The sequence below is a fragment of the Ursus maritimus genome, unplaced genomic scaffold (assembly GCF_017311325.1).
Source record: "Ursus maritimus isolate PB19 unplaced genomic scaffold, ASM1731132v1 scaffold_30, whole genome shotgun sequence".
Taxonomy (NCBI): Eukaryota; Metazoa; Chordata; class Mammalia; order Carnivora; family Ursidae; genus Ursus; species Ursus maritimus.
This window is the reverse complement of record NW_024425564.1, coordinates 7869327-7892761: the sequence shown is the minus strand read 5'-3', so window position 1 is coordinate 7892761 and position 23435 is coordinate 7869327. Positions and strand designations below refer to the sequence as shown.

Below are 23435 nucleotides of genomic sequence, written 5' to 3'. Positions count from 1 at the left end.
GTCACCAGGTATATGAAAGATGCTCAACATCACTAATGATGAGGGAAATGCAAATTAAAACTGCAATGAGATATTTTCATTCACACCTGTCGAGATGGCTACTATCAAAAATATAAAAGACAAATACTGGTAAGGATGTGGATAAATTGCAACCCTTGCACACTGTTGGCTGGAATGCCAAATGGTGCATGAGCTAGAAAACAGAATGGAGCTTCCTCAAAAAATTAAAAATAGGACTAGTATATAATCCCACAACCCCATTCTGGGTATTTGTCTAAAATAACTGAAATATGGACCCGGAAGAGACATTAGCACTCTTTTGATCATCACTGCAAAACTACTCACGAGAGCTAATACGTGAGAAATACCTAAGTGTCCACTGACAGATCAACAGATAAAGAAAATGTGATATGGGCATATACTAGAATACTATTCAGCCTTTAAAAAGAAGGACATTTTACAATATGTAAAAACATGGATGAACTTTGATAACATTATGCTAAATAAAATAAGGTAGTCACAAAAAAGACAAATACTGCATGATTCCACTTTTTGAGGTGCCTGCTATAGTCAAATTCATAGAGTCAGAGTGGAATGGTGGTTACCAGGGGTTGGGGGGAACGGGAAATGGGGCATAAAGTTTCAGTCAAACAAGACGAATAAACTCTGAAGATCTGCTGTAAAACATTGTACCTACAGTCAACAGTAATGTATGGTACACTTAAAAACTGGTTAAGATAGGGGCATCTGGCTGGTTCAGTCAGTAGAGTGTGTGACTCTTGATCTCGGAGTGGTGAGTTCCAGCCCACGTTGGTGGTAGGGTTTACTTAAAAAAGATTGGTTAAGAGAACAGATCTCATGGTCAAGTGTTTTTACCAAAATAAAGTAAGAAAGTTTCTAAAAGGACATTATAGGGACAATTAACAGTCGGAGTAAGCCCTGTTTATTAGATAATGGTATTATATCAATGTTAATTTCTGATTTTGAAACTTATGCTGCAGATATGTAAATGGATATCATTATTAGGAAACATACACTGAAGTATTTATAGGTAAAGATCATCATGGTCTACAACTTCCTCTCAAATGATCCACCAAAGATTATATATAAAATATATATATTATATATATAATATATAAAGTAATATATATATATAATAGGGTAAACTAAATAAGATAAAATGTTCATATTTGGGAAATCTGGATGATGGATAAGTAGGAATTATTTGTTCTATTCTTGTAACTTTTCTAGAAAAATAAAATTACTTTAAAAGTAACAGTTAAAAGGGGCTCCTGGCTGGGTGGCTCAGTCAGTTAAGTGTCTGCCTTTGGCTCAGTTGATGATCCCAGGGTCCTGGGATGGGGCCCCGCGTTGGGCTCCCTGCTCAGCGGGGAGCCTGCTTCTCCGTCTCCCTACCGCTCCCCCTGCTTGTGCTCTCTTTGTCTTTGTCAAATAAATAAATAAAATCTAAAAAAAAAAAAAAAGGTAATAGTTAAAAGAAAAATAAAAGAATGAAATATAAACTAGAATAGTCAAGTCACTTAACAAAGGTCCACATGTGGTTAATGGCAGATTTAGGACATGCTTACAGACTTTGTCACCCCAAACTCCATGCTCCTTTCCTTCTGTGCATGGTCAGTCACTTAAATACCAGCCTGTTCTCTGCACTTACACGAACACAGATTTTATTTTTTACAATAACAATTTGATCCATTGAGTCAATACTGCTTTCCCCAGAGAGAAAGCATCTCTGGATTGAATTCACTTGTTAATTTATGCCCAATGCAGAATCTTAGGAGTTCTTTGTTAAGTTTACACTATGAAGAGACTGATTCAACTTTTGACTGAGTTTGAGGAGACTGCAAAGGTCCATTAAGGCATCTTAGATAACCCCTCTTGGAGCTCAAAATCAAAAACAAAACAAAGCAAAAAACAAAAACAAAAGAAACAAAAAAAAACCCTCAAAAGACTTGACCTCCAAATTCTCTTACATCAACAGTTAGGAACATCCAGTAAGAAACGGAATGGAGAGTTTAAATTCCCAAAGAGAACTCCCCATTAGCACAAATGAATGCTCAGGAACACATCAGTGAGTTCACCCATTAAGTAAAGAGAGAAAGAGGATAGGATGTTCCTTACTGCTCTATAATTAAGCAGAGGGAATGGATGTATCTACTGTTTTTTCTGCCAAAGATCACTCTAAAAACATCTTGAAAAGGAGTCGTTTTTGAACGATACCTCCCTGGGAGATAGAAATAGGCTCTCTCAATTTGGGGAATTTTCCCCCTAAAACTTGATGCCAATTCCCTTTGATTATTTCTTACATCTATGCTTTCTGCACCTCTGGTTATGTTGCTTAAAATATTTTTTTTTATTTTTAGATCTATTTTCCAAAAATAAAACAATTAATAACTTAGGAAAATAAATCTGAAATTTCATACTTTCTGTCTTGGTTAGTCATTTTTCATGATTATGTGTTCACGTTAACTCCCACATATACTGTGGCTCCTCTTAGTATTAAATTAAAACACCCCAACATGGCGGATAAAAGCCTGTCATCGTTTAGCCCTATCCGTTTCCAGCCTCATTTCTCATCTGCTTGTGTGTGTCCTTTCTGCTCTAGCCATGCTGCCTGTCCTTCAGTCCTATGCGCTCTGCCTGGTTTCCACTGCCTGGATCTCTCTATGCTCTACCTCTCTTTCCTACCTAATTCTTCCTTTTCTTTGCAACTCAAGTCTCTCCTTCTCTGACTTCCCTCTTGCATATGTTCTCCTAAATCTTAGTCATTATTTTTGCAGCATTTATCATAGCTATGACATTTTCTTTCTCTTGGTGATCATGTAATTGATTTCCATCTCCTCCTCCTTCCCCACTAAGATCTTACCTCCTTTGAGGTGAAGCCCAGAACTGTTGAGCTTACCTTTCCATATGTTGGAGGAGTAGGCATAAAATACATAATTCTTGGGGCGCCTGGGTGGCATAGTGGTTAAGCGCCTGCCTTTGGCTCAGGGCGTGATCCTGGCGTTCTGGGATCGAGCCCCACATCAGGCTCCTCCACTATGAACCTGCTTCTTCCTCTCCCACTTCCCTGCTGTGTTCCCTCTCTCGCTGGCTGTCTCTCTCTGTCAAATAAATAAATAAAATCTTTTAAAAAAATACATAATTCTTTAAATAATTGAGGGAATGAATGAATAACTTTCATAACTGTCGGCTAAAAGAGATGAAGGTAAATCTTCTTGAGACCAGCTATCAGAGTTGCTTGTGCACTCAGAAGTCCTTCCAGAACGCACTGCAGTGATCTTAGATCCAGAAATGTAACTTCTTGAAACTGGCATGCTGGCCCAGAGTCATGACAACTCTGACCAGATGTCTGCCTCTGATGGCCTCATTTAAGTCCACTAAAAGATTAAGAGTCCTATAAAAAATAACATCAAGAAGTAAAATATCTTCCCAAAATACCTTATGTTTGCTTAACACCAATTTTGATTTAATTTATTACTTCATGAAAGTCAAGGATTTTTTTTCAGTGGTTCATGGGCACCCAAGAACTTAGGTCAGTGAACATCTTTTTTTTTAATTTAAATTCAATTAATTAATATATAATGTATTCTTGGTTTCAGAGGTAGAGGTCACTGGTTTGTCAGTCTTAAATAATACCCAGTGCTCATTACATCACGTGCCCTCCTTAATGCCCATCACCCAGTTACCCCCTCCCCTCCCCTCTGGCAACCCTCAGTTTGTTTCCTGTGATTAAGAGTCTCTTATGGGGGGTGCCTGGGTGACACAGCGGTTAAGCGTCTGCCTTCGGCTCAGGGCGTGATCCCGGCGTTATGGGATCGAGCCCCACATCAGGCTCCTCCGCTATGAGCCTGCTTCTTTCTCTCCCACTCCCCCTGCTTGTGTTCCCTCTCTCACTGGCTGTCTCTATCTCTGTCAAATAAATAAATAAAATCTTAAAAAAAAAAAAAAAGAGTCTCTTATGGTTTGTCTCCCTCTCTGGTTTTGTCTTGTTACATTTTTTCCTCTCTTTCCCTATGATCCTCTGTTTTGTTTCTTAAATTCCACATATGAGTGAGATCATCTGATAATTGTCTTTCTCTGACTGACTTATTTCACTTAGCATAATACTCTCTAGTTCCATCCATGTTGTTGCAAATGGCAAGATTTCATTTTTGATGGCTGAGTAGTATGCCATTGTCTATATACACCACATCTTCTTTACCCATTCATCTGTTGATGGACATCTGGGCTCTTCCCATAGTTTGGCTGCTGTGGACATTGTTGCTATAAACATTGGGGTGCAGGTGCCCCTTCGGATCACTCCATTTTTATCTTTGGGGTAAATACCCAGTAGTGTAATTGCTGGGTCCTTGGGTAGCTCTATTTTCAACTTTTTGAGGAACCTCCATGCTGTTTTCCAGAGTGGCTGCACCAGCTTGCATTTCCAGGTCAGTGAACACCTTGAAAGAATATACAAAATTTATCCATATGTCTGTTGGCTTTTTGTTTTTGTTTTTGGTGGTGGTTATAAGCAAGTTTTCATCAGATAATCTAATGAGTTCATATGCCATACAATTTTAGGAGCTATTCTAAACCACACTGGATACTGTTTGGTTTTATAAATAAAATTATCTGAAATGCAAGACCATGACTTTGAACTGAGAAGTATTAGGTTAAGACCCTAGCTTAATTATTTATTTACTAGCTGTGATTTGGGGAAGTTACTTCGCTTCTCTCCCATTCTGTTTTCTCTCCATAATATGTGCATAATAATGCTTACTTTTATGAGTATTTTTAGGGATTTAAAGGTATGTGAGAAAATAACAAAATGAAACGCGTTCAATAAATTGCAACCATTTCTTATCTATGCATAATGTAAGATGGCTTGAGTCTGGAAAACTAGCAGAATACATTTTTAAATAGCTTGAATTAAAAACTTTCCAATTTTATTTTAGAAATTCTGCCTATGACTGATCTTCAACACCCAAGTAGTTAAACGCACAGCAGAACCATGTGATACATCACAGCGAGCAGCAGAGAATCATTGAGCATGCAGGTGCACTGAGAGGTTGCAGAGATCAGAGCTCCCAAGCCGTAGATCTGGTACTGAGATTAGAGCTGATTTCAGACTAAAAAGTCTGAATAAATTGCCAAAACAAGAAAACAACCTCGGCAGGCCCCGCTGGGATTCGAACCCAGGATCTCCTGTTTACGAGACAGGCGCTTTAGCCAACTAAGCCACAGAGCCAGCCGCGCTGCAGGTAAAGGTACTTTTCTGATCACACTGTCCTGGATCAGGAGACAAGCTGCGCTGCCCACGAGCATCCCGGCACAAGCCCGTCGGAATGCACGGCCGGGCTGAGCCGGAGGCCCGCGGAGGAGCCGCCGGAGCCCCGAGCCCCAGCCGCAGGGCAGCACCGGCGCAGCAGCACGCATGCGCGCACTCCCGCCTCGCCAACCCTCGCGGAAGCCGCCGGGATGCGCACGGAGGCGCCGCGCCGAGCGTTCTGCGCACGAGGGGCCTTCTCCGAGTGAGGCCCGCACGGCTACGGTCTCCGCATCCCCCCCATCGCAGTAGAGACTCATCAACCGAGGGGGTCTTCCCACTGTCAGCGACCGGCTCCTCCAGCAAAGCCGGTCCTTTCCAACACTGATCACGCGAACAGCGCGTCCGGCTGGTGGAAGAGCGCACACCTGCGCCCGGAAACCCGAAGCCAACCCAAACCGCCCCGACCGCGAGCGCCTTGCAGACTGCTCGGCGGGCGGACGCAGCAGCCGCCGCCGCAGCATGGGGCTCGCTCAGGGGTCACTGACCCGCCCTGTGCTTCAGCGCCGGGGCCCGGCAGCGCCCGCACCCCGCAGGCCGCCCGAGGTGCGCAGGGGCACGCACGGCTCGGGCGGCTGCCGAGCACACGCCTCGCTCGCCGCTGTCGGCGCTGCTGTTTGCGGAGGCTGCTCTCCTGTGCTTCCCCTGGAGCCTCAGCTTGTGGGAGCCAAACACGCATCGCCTGACTGTCCACTCCCTACACGAGGTGTCCGTTCTTCAGCGGTCAGCGGCTGCACCCTCGTCCTCGGTCTCTGCTGAGAAGCGGCCGACAGGGAGGGCCGTGAGCTCACCGAAGCAGTGGGTCCCCCGGCCCCTCCCCGGCTCCCGCTGCCGGCCCACAGCGCGACGGGGCGGAGTTGCGCGTGTGCCCAGGCAAGGCTAGGGCGCGCTCTGGGGCGCTGACGCCTTGGGATCGCCGAGTCCTTCCTAACGCCTTTCCTGAGCCCAGTGTTCTGGGGTGGCTACTTTCCGTTCCACTCCGAGCGTTTCTGCAGGGAGTACAGTCGTAGTTTCTTGCAAACCAGGACGGTCACTTTTAAATTTAATCTATGTTAGCAAACTTCTGCGACTAGGACGACACCACTGCTCCATTGACCGTGCATTTACCGAGTGTGGAAAACAGCACGTCCGAGTCATAGTGGGCCAGACATCATGGCATTTCTGAATTCTAATTAGCTGCTCCCTTTATGGTAAGGACTGTAAATTTCGGTCACAAAAGTGAAGCTGGGATGCCAACGTGCACACTGAAGCATCACCCAACAAGAGTGGCACACCTGAGGACCTACTGTGCGTCAGGGGCTGACCTGAGTTCTGTGTCTGCCACTAGGTACAAGATGACCACAGATGATCGAAAATGAAACAAATTTCAATAAAGTTTGTAAGTGTTACAAGAAAAGAAATACAAGGTAACAGACGAACGCTTAGTGCAGCCTGGTAATACAGTGACCTACACAGTACTCGGTACTATGTGCACGGCTCAGTACATTTTGGGGGGCATTTCCCTTTATTAGATTTTTTTCTAGAAAAATGTCATATATAACACACGAACTATACAATTAGTACTTGAAGACATCTTTCATACTTCCAAGTTAATTCCAGGTGTTTAACGGAAAGAGGAATTTGTGCCAAGGTGTAATGAAATAAATCTGACCGAAGCCCAACGGTAGGAAGGTCTGTGAAGTACTTTTAAAGAGGCAGACCCAGTGGAACCTATTCCAACAAGGACCTCCCAGAAACAGACTTGCATTCGGATGTGGGAGTGAACAGGAAGACGAGACCACGGGGCAATCTGATGTAAAAGTGCTTGACTAACGTTAGACCCAGAACAGCTCAATGAGGGACAGGAGTATGGATAGCGGGACATTAGATTTTTCGTAACTGCAATAATTTCTCACGACCCTCAGCGAACGCTTCCTCTGTTGAGAACAGGGCGAGCCAACACACTATAGCTAATAGGTGTCATCAGTTGAACTTTGTCCCCCTAAACTTTCCTATGTCGACATCCCAACCCCCAGTCCTTCAGAATGGGACATAAGTAGTTAAGATCAAGTCATCCTGGAGCAGGGTGGGCCTCTCTGATATATAGTCTATATATATTACCTATCTCTATCATAGGTTGCCAGAGAACCACCAAAGCTCAGGGAGAGGCATGGGGCAGAAGAAACACCCTGCCTACACCGTGATCTTGGATTTGTAGTCTCCAGAACTGTGAGATAATACAGTCCCATTCTTCAAGCCTCCTCGTTTGCCTTATTTGGTTACGGCCATCCTAGGCATCATCCTCTGAAGAAGAACTAAGTTTTTTCCTACGTTTTGCCCCAAACGTAACTGAAATAAATTTATTTTAAAAGGGAACTGAACAGGGGGTGATGGGAGGAATGCGTGAAAGGTTTCTATACCCTAGCTAAAAATCTGAACAAAAATTAAAGTTCAAAGGCAAAAAGAAAAGGAAAGTAAAAAAGAGAGGAGAGGAGAGGGGAGGGAAGGAGAGGGGAGGGGAGGTGAGTGGAAAGGAGGGAAGGGAAGGAAGGGAGGGAAGGGGGGAAGGGAGGGAGGGACGAGGCAAGGAAGGGAGGGAAGGGAGGGAAGGGAAGGAAAGGAGAAAAGCACAGAGAAGTACATGTCTGATCAGTGATCCAGGTCCAAAGTTCCTGGAAACAAACAGAAGTGGGGAGAGAGTGGAAACAAGTAAGGTCCACTCAGAACTGGAATATCTGACACACATGTGGGAAGAAGACAGCTACAGCCTGGGAAGGAAAAGTAAGAATGGGGTAGCACAGAAGCTGGGGAGGATAGAAGAATCAAACAGGAGTTATGGGGTAAGGGGCCATTACAGGGGGAGCAAAGACTGAGCTAGGAGCACAGGGCAGCTAGAGCCTCAGAGGGGGTTGGAGGGGGAAGGTGAGAGAAGGGGAAAGCGGGAAGGTAGGTGAGCGAGATCTGAGACTGAGTGGCTGGTACTCCAGCACAGGGGTGAGGGTGTGCGGGAAGAGGCACTCGGCAGAGGGATGCAGCCAGGAGAGGTGTGGCTGGAGGCCACAGAGGGGAGAGGGGGCTCAGTTACTGGGTCAGTAAAACAGGCTTCTAGTATAGGGAACCTGTGAAGATATATTTGCTTTGAAATGTTTTCCCCCATGTTTCTATTTACTGGCAAACGCTAGCTTCTTACAAACTTCCATCATACTTTATGGGAAAACCTCATAATTCTGACCTTATTTTTCCTTGATTTAAGATGAGTTACTTTAGAATAAAAGAAATCATCATTACACTTATAGTGGATTTCTCATCAGTAGCACTAGAAACCAAAAAAGAGCAACAACAGACAAATGATGGAAGAACACGATTAGGTGCTGAGGAAAGATAACTCTTGAGACCAAAAGTCTTTAGCTAAATTATTGAAAAATAAGGATTAAATAAAGACCTTTAAAAATCTGTCATTAACTAATATCTTGAGATCAGTGTGAAGTAATTAATTCGAGGGAAAAAGGAACTGAGCGAGAACTAGTGAGATGTGACAAGCAACAGTGAGCTAAATAGGAAGTTTCTAGCTAAATTTTTAAGCGGCATTTATTTGAACTATAATCGTTACATCTGGATGACTTTAGGAAGAACAAGGTCTCTGCGGGAGCTGGGTTACACTCGGACCTACAGAACTGTAAGATAAATTTGTGGTGTGTCAAGACTAAAACAAACAAACAAACAAAACAAGGTCGAACCAAACTGTTAGCAGCAACGTCGGGGAAATCTGGAGGGCAATACTCATCATGACAACATTGTTAAACCCTGGTATTGCTCAAGAGGAGTGCAGCATTGGTCATGTCGCATAGGTGTGACGGACCTCCCGTGAGTGAGTGAGTGAGCCCGGGGGACAAGGACATTCACCAGGCTGATCACTAACCCAAGGGTCACTCTGTCTGCACTGACGTCAGCTGTGGAACCCTGTGCCATGTAAGAGCAAAAGCCAGTCGTCCCGTAGCAAACGCGTGAGGCATAATGTAACACGGAGGCTGACAATCAGCAGAAACGCGGACAAAGGCTATACAGACTCAGCTCCCAGATGAAGAAACATAAAAGGCCAACAAATGTATGACATACACTGAACCTCACCAGTAGTTTGACAAACGCAATCTGAATACATGTATCTTCCTCTACGGGCAAAACGTCTCGAGTTCAACAATGCCAAGGATTGGTAGAGAGTGGGAGATATTATCATTGGTTGTTGCTAAGAATATACATTTTGCACAAGCAGTATGGAGAACATTCTGGCAATATCTAGAAAAGCCAGAGATATCCTTACTTTACGATTCAGCAATCCCACTTCCAGACACTGGATTTAGCAACTCCTTACAAATTGTCCAAGGAGACATGAGCAGTGATGTTCTCTGCAGCACTGCTTGGGAAGCAAATATTGGAAATAAAGCCTTACGTTCTCCAATAGATTAACTACACAATTAAAGTTTAAGTGCGATGCGTCTCCTTCTATCATAGGAATTTGTGTGAAACAGATAATAGTGAACAAAAAGAAGGTTGTTATAAATACGTGCAGTGGGACAGGTAAACAGCGTGACATTTTTACAGATATACATACATGTGGTAAAAGATTAAAATGTACAGTAAGGGTATAATGCAGGGAGGAAGGGAAATGAAAAGTGAGGGGTGAATTATTTTCTGAGAAACAGAAAGGTTTGGATAATGGGTTTCTGAGGTCTGCTGTAATAGTCTCTGTATTTATACTTTAAATATCTCATCATGAATTTTAATTTAATGAAAGAGTTTGGCATAAACTTTCATATTATCACATTAGAAAAATAATACAGAACTAAAGCAAGAGTCCAGTGCACTTGCAAAACTCCCAGTATTAGCCTACGTGCCCCACATGCAGTAGTCTCTTCCATTCATCAGATATTGCTAGAATTTCTAGACTTTCAAAGCTATGGATTAAATGCCTGAGGGAAATAACAAAGGGCAGAGAAATGGTCTTTGTCCTAAGTGGCTAAACGTTAACTGACAAAACAGAATGTAGCTGTGGGTGATGATAGTTCAAATTTCTCTAGAACACATGTTCTGTGCCTTCTTAAAGTGATTCCTATCTCTTCATAAATTCAGGGACCATCACTTCCCTAGAGAACTGGCCGTCTTTTGTGAGATAAAAATTTACACAAGAGAATTGCAGGGTCTAAGAGCAAAGTTTGGCAGTTTAATTTTGTGTCAACTCGGCGAGGGTATCGTGCACAGTCGTTTGGTCAAAACCCCTTCTAGTGGTTGCGTGAAGGTATCTGTTTAGATGTGATTAACATTTAAAAGGGTAGATTTGAGTGAAGCAGAGGACCCTCCTTAACGAGGGAGGCTTCATCCAATCAGCTGAAGGCCTGAAGAGAACGGAGTTGCCCCGAGGAGGAAGAAATTCTGCTTCCAGATTACCTTTGGATGGATTCAAGACTACAACATCGCCTCTTCAGACTTGCCAGCCTGCCCTGCGAATTTCAGACTGTTGTGGGAGCCAACTCCTTAACACAGATCTCTCCCTTTCTCTATCTGCGTCTCTTTCTACACACACAGTAACACACACACAATATTGGTACGTTTCTCTAGAGAACCCTGACCAGCTCACAAAGTAAGATGCTCGGTTGCTAAGAGAAGAACACCTGTTACAGGAGAAGACCAGCGCGAACTGAGAGTTCAAGGAACTCCTAGACCTTCCCCCAATTCTCAGCATCACTCTTTCTCCATTAAGCCCCTAAACTTCACATGTAAGACCTGGAGAACTTATAAACTCCGCTGATCTAATGATTGAGCTACATACAGGTTGAAGCTATAGCTGGTAACCGGCTACCTTATACCCCTCACAAACAATATCCCTTTAGCAGGGTCACGAAAGCCTGAGGCTTCCACTGTCGCTTTGAGCAGACCATTAGGATATCTAAGAACATTTTGTCCATTAGCAAATTCAATGTAACGTATAACCATCCCCCCTGTGTCTCACTCACCCTTCACATTATTGTGGGCAGAGCGCCTCAGTCCCAAAAGTCTTCCTCTCAGTAGGGTGTTCATTCCGGGGGACCGGAGGTGGTCACTTCCTTCATGTTTCAGAGATTCTCCCCAAGCCCTGTCGGATTCCCTTCCTTGAGTGTTCGAACTCTCCCAGATTTGCTCCATTTTGCTGAAATCCTTTTGCTCGGAAGGCACTCTGGTCACCTTTGTGAGAAGTGAGATTGACTTCTTCCTTCTCATCTGGTTTGTCTTCTCTTTGTACCTGAAGGTCCAACATAAATAAAGAAGAGAAAATTTTAGCCTTCTATGCTATCTAGGTACCGGGACGTATTTTATTGTAAATCACCAAGAGATCACTGGTCACAATTTAAAATTAAACTGTGCAAGGATTGCCCTGTACTACAATGGAGATCTGCTATGTCTCGCTCTCCTTGCAATGAAAAGAAAATATAAGGTGTATATTTTCACGAAATGACCTAATTTTCTCTGGCCACAAGGCTTTGTAGAAACTCCAAAATGCAGTGAGACCCAGTGTAGGCTCAGAGCAGTTTCACTGTTGCTATAGATAAAAGGAGTCTTTAGCCTTTTCTTCAATGCTTAGGAATAAAGATCGGCAAATAGAATTTCCCCCAGGTATCAGCTCTCTGATCATTTCTATGCTTTTAGAAAAATAGCCCCTTTTCTTTCTATCTTTACTCCTCCTAATATTCTTTGGGCAGAAAAACTAAAGAAAATGAGATCTGGCTTCATCTAATTAAAATAGTCATTTCTTGAAATACTGTAAAAACATTATTAATTTTCAGGGAGCCAGAACCACATGATACATTAAAACAACCCCTCCCTTACGAAGACTTAGCCCCAAGTTACCAGTATCAACTCCCCTTTTCCAGGAGATAATTTTATTTCAGGAAACTAGGTCAGAGTCTCTCAGATCACTGAGAGATACCTCCAAATTTAAATCTGGGGGAGTAGGCTTTAGGATATATCCCTTCTGTCCCAGAAGGCCCTGAATTATTAAGTGATCTACTTTCTTCCCAATGACCAGCTTTGCAAATTAGGGATCTCAGGGGTAGAAAGGGAGGGAGGAGGGGGAAGGGAAGAAAAGGGAGAGGGGTAGAAGAGGAGAGAGAGAGAGAAAGGTGGGGGGGGTAGAGAGGGAGAGAAAGGGGATGAGGGGAAGGGAGGGAGATGGAGGGAGAGGGATGGGGAGAGAGGGGGATGGAGGGAGAGGGATGGGGAGAGAGGGAGGGAAAGGGAGGGAGAGGTGGGCAGAGGGGAGGGATGGGGAGTAGGTGGGATGGGGAGAGAGGGAGGGGGAGAGGGAGGGGGAGAGGGAGAGCAGAGAGAGCAGTCTTCTCTCCACTTAGAACTGAATGTGGAGAAGTTAAGTTCTATCCCATTGACAGCCTCCATCTGCCCCTGACTTGGTCAGTCTGCAGACTGCTCACATGTCTATGACTATCTGAGGGCCAGTGGTGTCTCTAGACAAGCTGAGCCTAACTGAAAAAGCAATAAACCTGCAGATGTCCTCTCTGATGCTTCTTCCCACCTTTGTGGATATTTGGAGATAATTTCAACAGAGTGTCTAGGCCAGTGGTTCCCAATCTTGACGGCTTATTCCAGTCACCTAGGGAGCTTTTAAAAATGCCCGTGTCCATTCCACATTATAGACAAATTAAACTAGAACCTCTGAGTGGGATCCGGGCATCAGAAGTGCCAGAGCCCTCCAGGTGACTCCAGTGTGTCCCCAAGTTGGACAACCACTGCTTTAGCTCTGAAGACATCTGTGGGCTCAGGGAACTCTAATGACTCCTCTTTCCCCATCTGTCCCAATGCCCCCGACACACCGTATTCAACAAATACAATACTTTAGCCGGGAGACTGTTCTTGAACTGTCCCTAGAAGTTTTATTGGCTGAACTGAAGGAGCCTGTTTGTGTGGTTTGGAACAGAGGAAGCCGAAAAACAATCTCTGGCCAAGTTGATCACAGTCCGGTGACCCGAAGTGAAGACAAAGGAAGACAGGATGGGGATGAAAAGAAAGATCACGACAAAAACCGTTACTATTGCTCCGTAGAACTCTTGAGATTCCACAGCGGCCCTCCTTGGCCATGGGCAGCAGGCCGCACGGAGAGGCCTGTGGACGCTCTCCTCACCGACCACTCAGCTGGTAGACGCCACGGCTCCTCGTGTTCATTAGTGCGGAGTGTTGCAGTATCTTTGGGGGCCCATCAGAGTCACTCGTCGGCCTGGATACGTACTGGCAAGAGCACGCGCGATCTATCCCGACGCCAACGGGGTGGGAGCTGCAGGGCGCCACAGGGTCACAGGCCCATCCCAAGGCCTACACCTTAATTCTGTGGGGTTTTCTCCTTAAGGAGTTAGGCAGCAAAACGTCAAAGAGTCTGACGCAAAGGACGATAGTCACCGTCATTGTTTAGGCCGGGTCCCTGCACCTGCAGAATTCGGGACACTCCCGGGGTCGCGTCCGCGGTCCCGGGACTGCAGAGCGGCCAGAGGCCAGCCTGGGGGAAGACCCGAAAACACAGAGAACCGTTCCTCAGTTCCGTGCGCTCGTCGTGTGACCGGGTGTCCAGGGAGGAGAGGCGGGGGCTGAATTCAGCGCGAGAGACCAGACGCCGCGTTCGCAGAGCGAGCAGATCTCCAAGCGAGAGCACCGAGGAGCCGCTGCCGACCGTCCTCACCCGCAGCAGCCGGGTCCTAGGGCAGCGGGTTCTCGCGCAGGGCCGAGGCGAGCGGCCGCAGACGCAGCCTGCAAACCGGCTCCCGCCGCGCGGACGCAGCGCCGAGCGCACTCGGAACAAAGCCGCCAGCTCCGCCCTGCTCGCGGGGGTGGCCCCGGAGCGAAGGCCACGTTCCGGGGGAAGGTCCACCCGCGTGTCCGCGGAGCGTCCGCAGAAGAAAGCCTCGTCTCCCGCGCGAGCCTCAACGTGGAAACCTCAGGCGGGCTCGCGCGCCCCGGCCCCGAAACGAAGCGAAGACACGAACTGGTCCCCAAACCTAGTTCAGAGTTTACACGGATGAACGTCAGTAGTGCTTTTTTCTGGACCCAGGAGGGACCAGGGCCGCTCCGGACTCGCTTGGTGGGCGGGCGCAGGCAGGGGCTGCGGGCGCGAGGCGGGTGCAGTTTGCAGCGGAAAGGTTACGCGCACACCCCAGCCACCCCAGCCGACCGCGAGCGTTGGGGAGCAAGACGACCATTCCTGGGATCCTGCGGGAACCGGCTGAGGCCGGAACAAGAAAGCTACTTCCCAGCAAGGGGACAAAAGGAATGGAGATGCTGGGGATCGAACCCGGGACCTCATGCATGCTAAGCATGCGCTCTACCACTGAGCTACATCCCCACTACACGCACACGGTGCTTTTTAAACTGACTTCACGAAATGAGGCAAATTTATCCCTCTTAACAGTTCACAAAAATCTGCCTTGTTCTTCCGTAAAGGGAACTCGAATTTTCACCACTTTCCTCCATAGAAATCCACTGGCAAGGAACTGTGACCCGCAAACTGCCGACACTCAGGACCCGAGGAGAACACGCTGGGGGGCGAATCTCGGCAAGAAACTCGCCCACACGTGTCCTCAGTGTCTGAGCGCTTTTCTGTGTTTCCAAAGGCCTGTGGGTCAAAGGAAAGATGCTTCCAGGAAAGAGAAAAACGCTTTGGCAATGACCGTCTTTAACCGGGGCCACCACAGTCCGCCAGCTCTCCTCCGCCTGGCTGCACCCTGTTCCCGGGCTCCAGAAACCGCCGTGCGCCTTTTCTCAGAAAACAAGGAGCCGGTGGAGGGAATTCTGTTAAAGAATAACCTTCCACTGCAAACGACTTGGAGGGCTGAAGGGGAGAGAGGCTGGATTGCTGCCTGCGGCCTTCTGACCCTCATTTTATCCAAAAATGCAAATCAAACCTGGACAGTATAAACCCTCGGATCCCGCTCTGATGCTTCGGAACAAAGGGCCCGGAAAGAGCTGAGAAACGCGTTACTTGTAAGATTGGGGTGAAACACCTGCTTCCCCGCCGCTTTATTTGCTGCAGAGGGAGCGGTTCTCCCGCCATCCCGGACCCTCCCTCCCCAAGGGTGCAACCCGAGGTTTTACGCCTGCCTGGCGTTCAGGGGCGTGCCCGGGCACGGTGCCCTGTGTCTGCTAGAACGGACGGGGTGCCCAGGAGCAAAGAGGGGAAGCTGAGGCTGTGCTTGCACAGGCGCGGAGGGCGGCTCAGGGCGGCTGCTCTGGGGGGCTGGGGGCCCCGAGGAGACCCCGCCGCAGAAGCCGGCGCGACCGCAGCACCCCAGCATTCCTCATGCTTTCACCTTGCCAAGACCGCCTGAACTCCGTTCCCGCAGCAGGGATGGTGGGCCCACACCGTTTGCGGCAATCTGAGTTGTCTAAAGTAATTAGGGCCTGACCCTTTCTTTCTGCCAGTGACCGCTTTAATGGAGGGTATGTGACCCTCTGGTGGTTAGGCACGGTAGCCAGTCCGCCCAAAGACTTCAGGTTCTTGTCAGGATAAAAAGGGAAACGGGAGAAGACAACCGCACGTCTTCATTTAGCCTTCCAATTCGATTTTCAAGGAATATGGTTTCTGATAATAGTCTGGTATCTTGAGAGAAACAGATAAAAATTATTTTTGTAAATAATGACTATTTACCAAAGAGAAACTTTTCTTGAAGGCTTGCTGTGAATATTAGTTATCTATTGCTGAGTAATACTCCAAAATTTAATGGGTTAAGAACATAAATGTGTATTATCTTGCAGACTGTGTGGGTCAGGAACTCCAGAGCGGCTTGGCTGGGTTCTGGCCCCAGGTGTCCTGTGAAGCAGAACTCAGGCGTCTACAGGGCAGGCAGCCTCTGAGGTGTGACTCTGTCTGCAGGATCTGCATTCAAGATGCTGGGAGGAGGCCTCGGTCCCTCCTCACCTCTGTCTCCCCGACTGATTTAAGTGGGAGGGAACTGCCCAAGGGTGTGTAATGGGGAGGCAAGGATCTCACTGGGCCTTCTGAAGGTTAGCCAAGAGACTGTGTTATCCCTAATTGTACCTCAGTGCGGACTACAGTACGTGGCATGAGTAAATACTTGAAGCATTTTTTAAAAAGAGTGAATGAGTGAATGGATAGAGACAGAGACGCTTGTAAACATGAATAAACAGAGTACTTTCAGGGGCCACTTAGGAGACTTTAAATGGAAGAAACCATGAAATTTGCTGTCAACCCTCTCAATTCCAATAGAAGAAATGGAAAATTTGTAAAAATGCATAAATTACCAAAGAGTAATTGTAACCTAATTCAATATACAGGCATTTTAAAGACTGAATCAAGAATTCAAGCAAAATTTCCATAAAATATAATTTCCAGTCTGAGACAATTTTACGGCATGTTGTATGAAATCTTACAGGAAGTGATAACCTCTATGTTATACAAAATACTCCAGAAAACAGAAAAGCTTATTTGAAGATACAAGCATAATAGTGCTACCAAAAGCCAATGAAGAAAACTTAAGGAAGAAAAATTATAGGACAATTTCACTAATGAACACAGAGGCAAAAACACAAATAAAAAACTGGAACAGATTTCCAGTTTCTGATTCCATATATAGGGAATTTGGAAGTCACCACTCCATCCTGATAACAAGTAAAAAGCAAAACAGACTGAAAAATCAACAACTCTTCTGGATCTGTGAGAGGGGTGAGGACACAGCCCAAACTGCTGCCCCCAAGGCTGAAAAGACAGACAGGTAATAAAGGGAGGGAGCGCACTCTTGACTTCTACTCAACGTGGACTGCAAGTCCTCGCTGGGCAACTGGGCAAGAGAAAGAAAGAAAAGGCTCACCAAATGGAAACGAAGTAAAACCGTCACTATTTGCAGATGCCGTGATAGTATGTATATAGAAAACCCTGAAGACTCCACCAAAAACTGGAAACTAATAAACAAGTTGCAGGATACAAAATCAATATACGAAAATCAGTTGTTTCTATACACTCATAACGAACTATCTGAGAAAAATTAAGAAAACAATCCCATTTTAAAGAAGATGTGGTATATATACAGAATGGAATATTACTCAGACAAAAAAAGAATGAACTCTTGCCATCTGAAAAGACATGGATAGAACTAAAGTAGTATGCCAAGTGAAATAAGTCATTCAGAGAGAGACAAATACCATATGATTTCACTCATATGTGGAATTTAAGAAACAAAACAAATGAACAAAGGGGTTAAAAGGAGAGAGAAACAAACCATAAAACAGACTCTTAACTATAGAGAACACACTGATGGTCATCAGAGGGGAGGTGGGTGGGGGATGGGCTAGATGGGTGATGGGGACTAAGGAGCGCACTTGTGATGAGCACTGGGTGCTGTAAGTGATGAATGACTAAATTGTATACCTGAATCTAACATGACACTGTATGTTAACTAACTGGAATTTAAGTAAGAACTTTAAAATTTTTTTAAAAAAATTAAAAAAAGAAAGAAAACAAACCCATTTATAGTTGCATCGAAAAGAAAAAAAAAAAATACCTAGAAAGAAATTTAACCAAGGAAGTGAAGATCTATACACCAAAAACTGTAAGACATTGATGAAAGACATTGATGAAAGAAATTGAAGAAGACATTAAGAAAATGGAAAGATATATCCATGTTCATGGATCGGAAGAATTAATATTGTTAAAAATGTACCCATACTACCCAAAACAATTTACAGATTCAGTGCAATTCCTATCAAAATTTCAATGGCATATTTTATAGTAATAGGAAAAAAAGTCCTAAAATTTATATGGAACCACAAAAGAAGCTGAAGAGCCACAATGATCCTGAGAAAGAAGACCAAAGCTGGAAGCTTCACACTTCCTGACTTTAAACTGTATCATAAGGCTAGAGTAATCAAAACAGCATGGTATTGGCATAACAACAGACACAGAGATCAATGGCACACAACAGAGCTCAGAAATGAACCCATGCATATGTGGCCAATTAATTTATGACAGAGGAGCCCAGAATATACAATGGGGAAAGGACAGCCCCTTCAGTAAATGCTGCTGGCAAAACCGGACAGCACATGCACAGGAATGAAACTGGACTCCTATCTCATATTGCACACAAAAATTAACTCAAGTTGGGCTAAACACTTGGACAGAAGACTTGAAACCATAAAACTCCTAGAAGAAAATGTAGAGGGTAAGCTCCTTGATATCGGTCTCAGAAATGATTTTTTGGATTTGACAACAAAAGCAGAAACAATAAAAACAAAAATAGATAAGCAGGACTACATCAAACCAAGAAGCTTCACTTCTGCACAGCAAAGAAAATCATCAACAAAATGAAAAGGCGGCCTACTGAAATGGGAAAAAATATCTGCAAATCATATATCTGTTTAGTTAGCTGATAAGGGGTTAATATCCAAAATATATAAAGAACTCATACAACTCAACAGCAAAATTGAACAAATAATCCCATTTAAAAATGGGCAGAGGAACTAAACAGACATTTTTCCAAAGAAGATACACAAATGGCCACAGGTTCATGAAAAAGTGTTCGACATCACTCATCATCAGAGAAACAGAAATAAAAACCACAATGAGATCTCACCTCACACCTGTTCCAATGGCTGTCAGCCAAATGACAACATCGCAGGTGAGGATGCGGAGAAAAGGGAACCCTTGTGCAGCCACTAGGGAACACAGTAAAGTGGTTCCTCAAAAACTAAAAACAACTACTATGTGATCCAGCAATTCTACTTCTGGGTGTGTGCTGACGTGGGAAGGATGTTTTAGGGTTAGAACCCAACGGCCAAGAAAGAATTCTTGGGACGTCTTTGGTGCAAGAAGGTGGTTTTATTAAAGCACGGGGACAGGACCCGTGGGCAGAAAGAGCTGCACGGGGTCACGAGGAGTGGCCCATTATATGCTTTCAAGCTGGGAGGGGCAGGGACAGCACAAGCCTCCCAGGACCCTGAGGGGGCAGCTGTTGTTAGGAAAGGTCGTTTATTACTGCTTAGTAAGAACTCAGTCCTGAGACCCCTCAGATGTGGATGGGTGGGTCATATGCTTGGGGGATGATTGCCAGCATGTATCTTGGGGGTAGAGATAAAGGAATTTCCAAAGGTAATTCTATATGTTAAAGGAGACTCACAGGGTCCGGGGGTCGGGCTGAGGTTGCCTTTTGCCCTCAGCAAAGCGTCAGCATCCAGGCAGCTGAGCTCCCAGAGGAAGGTCACACTCTGCCTTTAAGGACTTGTGAATGGGTTGTAAGTAGTAAGGAAATTTTTCTTTTGCTTTTGTTTCCCACATCATGTCTATCTGTGATGTTGTGATTTATAATAGGAAATACGTATTTCATTTTCATCCTGTTGCTTGCACAGAGCTCCTAAAATCCATCAAATTTCCTAAATCATTACAGCAACGAAGGTGTCTTTGGTTATGTTCATAGTGACTGCACCTAAGTTGTGGGCTGGTTGTCCGGAGATTAAAGGCTGGAACTTCCAGTCCTACCTCTCTCACCTTCAAGCCGGGGAGAAGGGCTGGGAGTTCAATCAATCGCCAACCGCTGTACGTAGTCATGCCTAGGCATGGAGACTTCCCTGCACAAAACCCCCGAAGACGATGATTTGGAGCACTTCTGAGTTTGTGACCACGTGGAGATGTGGTGTGAGTGGTGCACCTGGAGAGCATGGAAACTCCACGCCCTTTTCCTGAGCATCTCTTCCGTCTGGCTGTTTCTGAGTTACATCCTTTTAATCTAGTAAGTAAAATGTTTCTCTGAATAATGTGAGCTGTTCCAGCAAATTAATCAAACCCAAGGAGAGAGGGTCATGGAAACCTCTATTTCTAGCCAGTCAGTGAGAGCGCAGGTAACAACTCGGACATGCGCTGGTGTCTGAGGCAGGCACAGCGAGTGGGAGGGGAAAACAGTTCTTTGCTGGAACGAGCCTTTTACCTGTGGGATCTGATTCTGTCTCCCGGTAGACAGTGTCAGAATTCAGCCGAATGACAGGACGCTCAGCTGAGACACAGAGCATTGCTTACTGGTGTGGGAAATTCCCTGCACACACACAGTGTAATTTGGTGACGAGAACCACCTTTTAATATTCAAAGGAAATCAGAACAGGTATCAAGGAGATATCTATACTCCCATGTCCACTGTAGCATTAATCGCAGTAGCAATACACGGAAACAACCAAAGTGGCCATCCACGGAGGAAGGGATGAAGATGTGGTCCACGTATTCAATGCAGGATTACCCGGCCCTGAGAGGGAAGGAAATGCTGCCAGTAATGACCCCATTCATGGCCCCTCGGGGCGTTATGTACGTGAAGTAAGTCTCAGAGGAAGACCAATGCTGCGTGGTAGCACTTCTATGGGGAATGGGGGCGTCAAACTCATAAAAACAGAGCAGAAGGCAGGAAAGTGGGGGAAACAGAGGCTGACAAAAGGGTACAAATGTTCCCCTCGTTCACCTTGAAGATGAGTAGGGTCCAAGGATCTCCCGTAAAACACGGGGACTGGAGCTGGTAACACTGGATTGTGTAACCGGAATCTGCTGAGAGGAGAGCCTCCATGTTCTCACACACACGACAAAGAAAATGATGGATGGGGCGCCTGGGTGGCTCAGTGAGTGAAGTGTCCGACTCTTGATTTTGGCTCAGATCAGGGTCTCAGGGTTGTGAGAGTGAGCTCCCTGCTCATGGGGGGTCTGCTGGAGATTCTCTCCCTCTCCCTATTCCTATTCCCCTCCCCCTGCGTGTGCACTCTCGCTCTCTTTCTAAAATAAATACACACATAAAAAGAAGGTGATGGATGTATTAATTAACTAGATGGGGAAACCCTTCCCAGCGTGTATGTGTATCAAATCACGCACACTGTACACAATAAATACCTGACAGTTTCATGTGAATCATAACTTTTGTGATCTATGCCTGACCCACACTACTTGCCCAAAAAACATTACTTGCAGAACTTCCTGAGATACATAGCAATTGAAGAGGAATAGGCCTCAGCAGCGGATAGTTCTCAGGAAACAGAAGAACGTAAGAACTGCCACTCTCAGACCAGGAGATCACCCAACCCTGTCCCACGCGGCGAAAACTCCCGGGGCTGATTCGGAAGTAGAGACGGCCCAAAGTCACCTTTGCCGGACCTAATCCCCTATGAGCCTCAGACACACTAGGTCAGCTCCAGAGAACTGATGGTGCGACCCCTGCTGGCCCAGGGACTTCGACCTGGACTCTCACCTGGAGGCGACCTTTGCCCCAGTTCACGCTGAATTCCCACTGCAAAAGCCCTTGGCGAGTATGCCGCACTCTTAGGTTAAAGCTCCCAGTTTTGTTGTTGAGGAGACACTGCTCTGGGAAACATCCCTGGTGTTCTTTACTTGTGCAAATAAAACCGTCCCTGCTCCTATTCCTTGGCTTGGGGTGTCTTTCGGCTTGATGCCCCCCAAGAGACAAGCCCAGTTTCAAGTGAGATCACAAGTCTGATGTGGATTACCTCTGCCTCTCCCTGGCTGGATATAAACGGAGGTTCACACGACTGCCTCCTCAGAGCCAATTAATCTGCTGAAGCAGCTCACAGACCTCTACCAACCAGGTCACTGACACCAGGGTACCTCCCTGACTGCGTTATTAAAAAGGGTACACTACAAGACACAGACTAACAGTCACACGGAGACAGACATGGTGAGATCTTCAAGGGTCCCGAGCACGAGAGCTTCTGTCCATGTGGACCTGGGTGCACGGCCCTCCAGCGTGTAGGTGCTTCACCAGCAGGGACAGTCAGCAAACCCTGTTGCTCCAGAGTTTTGTGCAGCTTCGTCTTTAGACCCTCACTTCCCAGAGGCCGGTGGCTGAGGCTGGAAGTTGCCACACTGTACCCGCTGGGTCTTCCTGTGATCAGCCCATCGAAGGCTACCTAGCGGGTCCCACCCTAAGTCGTCTCATTAGCATAAATTCAGGTGAGGTCAAAAAGAGCTCCTTACAGTAACAGAAGTACCCCGGTCATTGAGGAAAGCACCCGGGTTTTAGGAGCTCTCTGCTAGGAATCTGGGACAAAGACAAAATGTATTTCTTATTATGCCAGAATGAACAGCCATGATTATTAAGACAGGGAAAGCAAATCACTAGGGAACAATATTGGGATTTCCAGGCAGCACAGTCTACCCATTTAATATTTGTTACTCTGAATTTAAAATGAATCCAATGAGCACAGTTGAGTGTTGTTCTTTGGAAAATCTGGGCTTCCCAGGCATCGGCACAGTTAGTTTCCACCTTGACTAAGGACCTTGCCAGCACGTGCAATGCAAGGAGAGAAGGGAAGTTGACTTACGGGCATTTATGAGTTTGAAGAATGGCTGGAGATGCGTACTACAGTGAATGAGTAGGAAAGTAGTGTATGCTTTTGACAGGTAATGGAGACTAGCACTGAGAGTCCTGGGTGATTGGTTAGCTATGTGCAGGTGGGGGGGCGGGGGGGAGCAGGGCAAGGCACCCATGGAACAGCAAGGTGGAGAAAAGCCATAGGCTACGTGCCTCTGACTCTTGTAAGGGACCGAAGATGTGTTTTGAGAAGTATCCGCTTGTAGAGTGCATTTAGAGCAGTTTAGGACACAAGACGGCTTAGGAAGAACGTGTGGGATATGAAGAAAATCATCTAAGGTCTGAACTCTGAAACACACCAACATTTACCAAAGTATGTGCATTAGATTTAGAGACAAAGGAGTCACTGGTGACTCTGATAACCAATCCACTAGAGCTCTAGGATTCAAGGCCACATTCTGAGAGTAGAGAAGAGAGGGTGAGATGAGGAATGGAGACACAGGGTAGAAATAGGCATTGTGAGAAATATGGCTGGGATCTGGAGGGGAGGAAGAGAGTGGTGACCATAAGACAACGTGCAGCCAGGGGAGAAACCTGAGCCACTGTAGGTAATAATAAGAAGTCGTGAGAGAGGGAGAGGTGGAAGTAAGAATAATTGAGAGAGCAGGGTCCCTGTGACTGCAGGACACAATGGCTCCAGCACCACTGGACGACTATAAACCACAGAAATGTATTTCTCACTGTCCCAGAGGCTGGGAGTCCAGTCAACACACAGGCAGATTTGGTGTCTGGTG

General features: G+C 45.9%; 2 non-coding genes across 2 annotated transcripts; both read right to left on the bottom strand.

Moving 5' to 3' along the window:
- Positions 1–5174: 5174 nt before the first annotated feature.
- On the bottom strand, positions 5175–5248 carry TRNAT-CGU. Its single transcript has one exon. It is a non-coding gene; the product is annotated as a tRNA-Thr (tRNA).
- Positions 5249–14609: 9361 nt separating this feature from the next.
- TRNAA-AGC lies at positions 14610–14681 on the bottom strand. Its single transcript has one exon. It is a non-coding gene; the product is annotated as a tRNA-Ala (tRNA).
- Positions 14682–23435: the final 8754 nt, after the last annotated feature.